This window comes from Erinaceus europaeus, chromosome 4 (assembly GCF_950295315.1).
Source record: "Erinaceus europaeus chromosome 4, mEriEur2.1, whole genome shotgun sequence".
NCBI lineage: Eukaryota > Metazoa > Chordata > Mammalia > Eulipotyphla > Erinaceidae > Erinaceus > Erinaceus europaeus.
In genome coordinates this window covers 135,855,734-135,863,677 of record NC_080165.1, presented here as the reverse complement: position 1 = coordinate 135,863,677, position 7,944 = coordinate 135,855,734, and positions in this window count along the sequence as shown.

The window sequence follows — 7,944 nt, the reverse complement described above, 5'->3', positions numbered from 1 at the left end:
TCAAAATTTGATCCTGAAGGTCTATTGTAATGTGTGCTGTATCTAATAATGTTTGTAACTAGTAAACTAGTGTTAATCACCTTATGATCATCAAATAGAATAGAAAAATCCATCTTCTTAAAATGTTAATTTTGGGTGCATAAATTTTACATGGTGGTGGAAACTTTTGAGTCACAGCTATGGAAAAAAAAAGTTCAAAAGTTAAAAATATAGATATTGGACTGGAGAGATACCACAGTGGTTATACAAAAGACTTTCATGCCTAAGACTCCAAAAGCCTAGGTATAATCCCTAGCACCACTACAAGCCAGGGCTGAACAGTGCTCTGGCAAAAAAAAAAAAAAAAAAAAAAGTTTATTAACGACATTTCTAATTGTAAGCACTTAATTCCATTTCTGCTTCAGCAAAATTTTCGCTAAGTAAATTTCAGCTAAATAATGAGATTGATGAATTTTATATTCCCCTTTCTTTTGTTTTCCCCAAGGCATGGAAATAACAAGAAGCTGGTAAAATGTCAAAAATCTCAGTAATTCAAACTCTAGATGAACAAGCATAGTAAAAGGGAAAAAGGATGATGGGCTTCCATTCAGAAAGAGCTGAATACAAACCCCTGCCAATTCTTTTATTAACTATTCAACCTTAGGCAAGATATTTAATTAATTTGAATCTCTACATCATGGTATTGTAGAGAGACTACATACAGAGCAAGCAAACACAAAGCAGTGAATTCAAATAAGGTACTTAGTACCTTCCACTGATTTTCAAATACTAATCATTTCAAACCTATTTGTACTTACTTAAGTTAATGAGAGTCTTCCTGTATTATCAGTGCAACCCCTAAAACATATTATCTATAAATCAAGAGAATATACAGTGTGATATATTGCTTCCCCAAAACATCTTCTATGTAATCAGCATGCCTAAAGAAATGGGTTTTATTGCAGAATATAGAGACAATGATAACACACAGCATAATCAAGAGAGTGAGAAGCAAGGAATCAGCCTATGAGTTTTCATACCAAAACGAGCAAGACTCTCATCTGTGCTGGCAAACAAATACATTGCCTCAGCTTGACTTTTTTTTCTTATAGTAATTAGAATACAATGGTGAGGATATTTTTTGTTCTCAAACTTCTTCCTTTCTCCAAACATTATTTTGGGAAAAAAAAAAAATTAAAGAACTCAATGGAGCTAACTCTATCTACCTCAACCATCACTTTGACTTCACCACTGTAATAATCCCTTTATTACATCTCATCTCAAGTAACGCTCAGAAATTTCATTCCACAAGTAAAAGTTCCAGAATCCTAAACCTACTCAGAATTCCTAGCCTAAGTATGCAGTAGCAAATTTTCTTTCTTTTTTTTTAACACACATTCACAATTTCATTACCGGTCAGGTTGCTCCCAAGGTACCATGTCTTCTTGAGAGGTGCTGGGGTTAGAGCCCAAGGCCCTCCCACAAGGTAAGGCAAGTACTCAACTGAATGGTTCAACTATCTTCTATAGCCCTCCGTGAAAAATGTTTTTATTTTTCTGAAAATTCTATTTAATTATTTTATTAGACAGATACAGAGAGAAATCAAGAGGGAAGAGAGAGAGATTGAGAGAGAGAGCGAGAGAGCTGCAGCACTGCTTCAGTGCTTGTGAAGCCCCGCCCTGCCTCCCGCTGGTAGAGACTGAGGCCTTGAGCCTGGCCCCTGAGCATTGAAACATGTGTGTTCAACTGGGTGCTCCACCTGCCAGCCCATTAGAAAAAGAATTTTAAAGCCTATATTTTTCATCTGTAAAATATTATACATGTCATGCCCTGTAGCTATCAGCATAATTTAGAAAATGGTCCTTACATTAAAACAATGAAAACAAAATAACACTTCAAAACTACCCCGTGCCAAGTGATGCATAACCATCAGCTGCAGAATAATTACAATGATATTTTTCAAAAAGAAAATAGAAAATCATGGTTCTTTTTTTTCTTTTTATTTCATTTAGTCTTGACACTATGAATTCACTGCTCCTGGCAGACATTTTTCTCCCCCACTCCCCCTCCTACTATACTTGATACGACGAGAGAAACTGAAAGAGGGAGAAAGATAGAGACCTTCAATTCAGACCTGCTTCACCGCTTTGAAGCATTCCCCCACCCCGCTTCTCAAGTGGGGAGTGAAGGCTTGAACCGGGATCTTTGAGCTTGGCGCTATGTGCGCTTAACCGAGTGTACCACCTCCAGAACCCCTTACAATTTTCTACAGAGATTTTCTAGAAACCCTCCTGCTGGCTTCATTCCCAGATATCCCTCCCTTTAAATTCTCCAACAATCTCTTACCAAGATACTTAGCATTTACTCAGGCTGCATCTGTGCTTGTAAGACCGTTTTCTGAGTTAGGCGGTAGCGCAGTGGGTTAAACGCACATAGCGCAAGGAGCAAGAATCTGCATAAGGATCCTGGTTCGAGCCCCCTCTCCCCACCTGCAGGGGAGTCACTTGACAGGCAGTGAAATAGGTCTGTAGGTGTCTGTCTTTCTCTCCCCTTCTCTGTCTTCCCCTCCTCTCTCCATTTCTCTCTGTCCTATCCAACAACGACGACATCAACAATAATAACTACAACAACAATAAAAGCAAGGGCAACAAAAAGGAAATAAATAAATAAACATTTTTTAAAATCTTTAAAAAAAAAAAAAGACTCTTTTCTATGTGTCTATTCCTTACAGGTGTTTTCTACACCAACATTTCTGTACTATTCTTACAGATTCTCCTCTTCTGTCCCCCATTAAATGGTAAATGCAATTTATTTAATAGATAAGTATATTTGATCCATATCATATTGAATATTCAATAACACAGTAACACACATACACACATATATCTCCTTCTCGTTGGTTCCCTGATACCTGTTGTTAATATGCCCATCAACAAATTGGATACTTGCCCTAAAAGAAATTTATTATCAAAGGTGGCCAGATGTATTTAAAGCACTAAGTAGTTGCATGTCAGTCATAAGCAGCATGTTTCCCCAATTTGAAATAGACCTTGAATAAAGTAACCTCTCTAAGTGAAAGAACAAAGGAACATAGCATTTCCCCTTTCTGAAGTTTTCAAGGCTGTACACCATCTTTCTTTTTGAATCACCGCCCCATCATATGTGAGAAGAGTTGGCTATTCTGTGCTTACATCCATTCATTTCCCTGACATCCTTTGATTCTGGGCCGGCTCCCCAGCCACCATCCTTCCTTGTCACTGAGGTCCTGCCAGTGCAGCTCATTCAGTAGCCATCATCACAGTGAACTATATCCCAGCAGCTCCAGATGGAAGATGGGGGTAAACAGCTCCCCTAAGAGTGCTCTCCAATGCCGTGCCATCAATCAGCCTACAGCTGGGACTAAACCTCTCAGTGACGGAGCCAGAGACTTTCTGCCAAAAGCATAGCACATTTCTTAATGCCTAGCTTTCTTCAACAGGGAGATGTTTCAAGTACTGCCTGTTTTAACTTTCAAGAAACCCTCCGCATCTAAGACTTTTATTCAACTTTTTGTAACTATAAACATTAGTATCCTTCATCTAGGTGTAGTATTTGAAGTAGAACAGATACCCAAATTGGTAATTGCATCTCTTTTATTTTCTTTTTAAAAAGGCAAAGCCCCTTGTTTGCTTTCTTTACTAGTACATCACAGTATCAGAAAGTCTAGATTGTTTTACAATGTTAGCTGGTGTACTAAATTATTTATATGGTTCATGCCCAGTACAAAGCTAAAGACAGTAGTAACATCTGATGGCTGATAACATGCAGTAATGATGAGCGATTCGTTTTTTTTTTTTTTTTCCTTTCTGCAGATAGCAGAAGGGAGTGGTGATCCTTCTTTGAGCCAAGATCAAAATTGAGATTGAACAGTTGGAACTCTGAAGCACAAGATCTTGGCACCTACTCTCCGCAGGATAAACATCCTTGTGATGACTGCCAAGCATGCTTCCCTCTTCACCATAATGTATGCAGGAGGGCATTGCAGTAAGACACCACCATGGGACATGTGAACAAAAATAGCTACCCATGAACATTAATAAGCCCACTGAGCTTATTTTCTTCCATGCGTTAACTCAGGAATATCACTTAGGTTTAGCTGACAATAGTTAGTCCCTTGAAAGAAAGTGTGTCATTTGCTTCACATATTTTTAAGAAAGATATCTTCCAAAGCAATGGAAAGATAGCTCATGCTCTTAGATAGGAAGAATTAACGGCATAAAAAATGACCATCCTACCCATATCCAGATTTAATGACATCCCCATCAAAGTACCACCAGATTTCCTTCAAGGAATAAAACAAAAACTACAAAGATTTATCTAGAATGAAAAAAGTCCCTAGGATGACAAAATCTTGAGAAAAGAAAGAAAGAAAGAAAGAAAGAAAGGAAAGAAGGAAGGAAGGAAGGAAGGAAGGAAGGAAGGAAGGAAGGAAGCTGGAGCTACTACACTTTCTGATCTCAAACTATACTACAGAACAATTGTAATCAAAATTGCCTGGTTATGGATCTGAAGTAAGAACAGACCAGTGAAATAGAATCAAAAGCCTAGAAATAAGCCTCCACACCTATGGCCAACTAATTTTTGATGGGGGGGGAGGGGGGCGCTAAAACATTACAGGAGAAAGGAGAGTCTCTTCAAAAAATGGTGGTGGGGAAATTGGATTGAAACATGCAAACAAATGAAATTGGACCATCACATACCACCATGCACAAAAGTCCAGGTAGATCCATGGCAGGGACATTAAACCACAAACTATCAAATACAGAGAAGAAAACACTAACAGAACACTTTACAATCTATGCTTCAAAAATGTCTTCAAAGATTCAAATCCAACAGCAAAAAAATTAATTAATTAATTAATTAATTAATTAATGGGACTACATCAAACTGAAAAGCTTCTGAATGGTAAATGGTACCACCATCCTAACAAAAAAAAGTCTTACAGTCTAGGAGAAGATCCTTATACAACATACTTCAGAAAAAGGACTAATACCTAAAATACATAAAGAGTTCATTAAATTTAGCACACACACATACAAAACTAACAACCTCATTAGAAAATGAGATGAAGACATGGACAGAAAATTCATCAAGGAAAAGATCCAAATGGCCAACAGACAAATGAGAAAGTGCTCAAAGTCATTGATTATCGGAAAAAAAATGCAAATAGAAACAACAATGAGATGCCACTTTGCACTTGTGATAATATCATACATTAGAAAGGACAGTCACAACAAATGTTGGAGAAAGTTTTTGGAGGGAAGAAGCACTTCTGCACTGCTAGTGGGAGTATATTGGATCGACCTTCTCATGGTGCATCCCGTGAGTACCCATTCATTGGGGAAACTGATGATCCTTCCTAGCCAACTGAATCCACATGGATCCCAGTCACTTTCAAAGCCAGCAACAAGCAGCTCCTGACAGCTTTCAACCTGACGCTGTTGACTGGCTACAGAAGAAGGGCAAACGCTAGAAGAAGAAGTGGGAGTATAAACATCCCATCCTTGTGGGAAACAGTCTGGAGATTTCTCAGAACATTAGAAATAGACCTACCCTATTACTCAGCAGTTTCTTTCCTGGATATTTATCAAAAGGAGCAAAAGCACCTATCAGAAGAGATCTATATATACGCATGTTCATAACAGCACAATGTGTAATAGCCCAAACTTGAAAGCAACCCAGATGTGCAACAACAGATGAGTGTCTAAAAGAATACACAATGTAATACTATATAAACACAATGTAATACCACTCAGCTGTTACAAATAATGAAGTCATCTCCTTTGTATCATTAGGTAGAGTCTGAAGACATTGTGTTAAGTGAGCTCAGCCACAAAGAGAAGGATAAATACAGAATGATCTCACTTATAAGCAGGACATAATAAAGAGGGACAGGGAAAGAGAAAACAAGATGAAACATGGACTGAGCATGATATATTGCATCAAGGTAATGGACTCTGGGGAAGGAGAAGAAGGAGGTTTGTAGAGAACCTTGAGGTCCTGGTGCATAATGAAATTGTGCCCATATGTCAATGATGGCACTATAAACCATTAACTTTTCCCAATAAAAATGGTAAAAAGAAGAAGAAGGAGGAGGAGGAGGAGGAAGAGGAGGAGGAGGAGGAGGAGGAGGAGGAGGAGGAGGAGGAGGAGGAGGAGGAGAAGGAGAAGGAGAAGAAGAAGTAGTATATGTTTCCCCAACATTATATAAAGTTTTTCTGTTCTCGGCAACTATCTTCTCCTGGGTAGTCTCTCATCTTAATCTACTAATAATGAGAGAACATCTGTGCACACATGTATGCTCACACATGCAAACTCTTCTTCCTCTCTAATTTCTGCTCAAAAAGTGCAAGGAAATGCTAAAAAAAAAAAAGGCACAGAATGAGAATGACAAGAATTTTATAATTGTGAGTGCCCATTATTGCACATGAAGATGAGAAAGGGAAAAAAGTATATCAGCATATGGAAATGTGTGTCTTCATTTTACAGGCGGGAAAACTGGACATCACTTATGTCATAAATCAAGAAAGTGGAGTGTGTGTGCATGCACACATACAAACTCGAATGATATCAATATGTTATATATGCATGATTTCACCACTCTAGGTCACTTTTTCATTCAAACAAAGTTACACACACACACACAGTTTCATTCAAACAAAGTTACACACAGAGAGAAAGACACTGAAGCACCAAACCTCCCTCAGTGCTACATCACCAACAATGTGGGCTCAAACCTAGGTCATGCGCATCACAAGGTATGCACCCTTCCTGGTGAAATATCTCTAATACCTATATTGGTGTATGTTATGCCACAGTGAACAGTATAAAAGGAAATACTATGAAAACAACTTGACATACTATAATTATTCATTCTTTCTATTATCAATGAGAAACTATATGTACAAGCAATTATGTCACTGAAGAATATATTACTGAATCCCTTACATCAACAGAGATTTATATCAAAAAATAACCATCCTGAAAATTTAATGAATATTTGTTTAATATAGTACTTATGATCTTAACATTAAGTCAATAACACAGTTAGTAAGGAAGATAATGAAACATAAAAAATAGGATTGGGAAAACTCTGAAACTTTGTATACACTATAAATTTGAGAGTTGAGTTAATTAAATAAACAAGACAGTGTATTCAAATTTATACAGCTTCCATTATAGATAGTGCCTGAAATAAACATAAACTATACGTAAAGTTAAATAACAAACATCTATTTCCTTTCTTTCTTTATTTCTTCCTTTCTCATTTTTCTTTTTTTAGTTTTTATTATCTTTATTTACTTATTAGATAGAGACAGCCAGAAATCGAGAGGGAAGGGGGAGTTAGAGAGGGAGGGAGACAGAGACAACTGCAACACTGCTTCACCACTTGCAAAACTTTTCCCCTATAGGCAGAGACCAGGGGCTCGAACCTAGGTCCTTATGCATTGTAACATGTGCTCTCAACCAGGGTGCCACAGCCTGGTGACACTTCCTTCCTCCTATCTTTCTTTCTTTCTTTCTTTCTTTCTTTCTTTCTTTATTCCTTTCTCTCTTTCCTTCTTTCTTTCTTTCTTTCATCCCCATAGCGCTGCTTAGCTCTGGTTTATGGTGGTGTGGGGGATTGAACCTGAGACCTCTGAGTCTCGGGCATAAGAGTCTTTTTGCATAACCATTATGTTATCAACCTGTCCCACAAATACCCATTTTCAAAATGGAACTTATGTCCCTTTGGGCAGATGTAAGGTATTTGTTTAAAAAAAAAAAAAAGCCATTGTGTTATTAAAATGAGACGTGACTTTGTTCCCAACCAAAAAAAAAAAAAATCCAAGTCTTAGATTATGCATAAAAGTTAACTTGCCCTAGATATTAATACTTCATGTGTATGTTTTTTAAAACTCTTCCCTCTACCTGTTGAACTGCCTT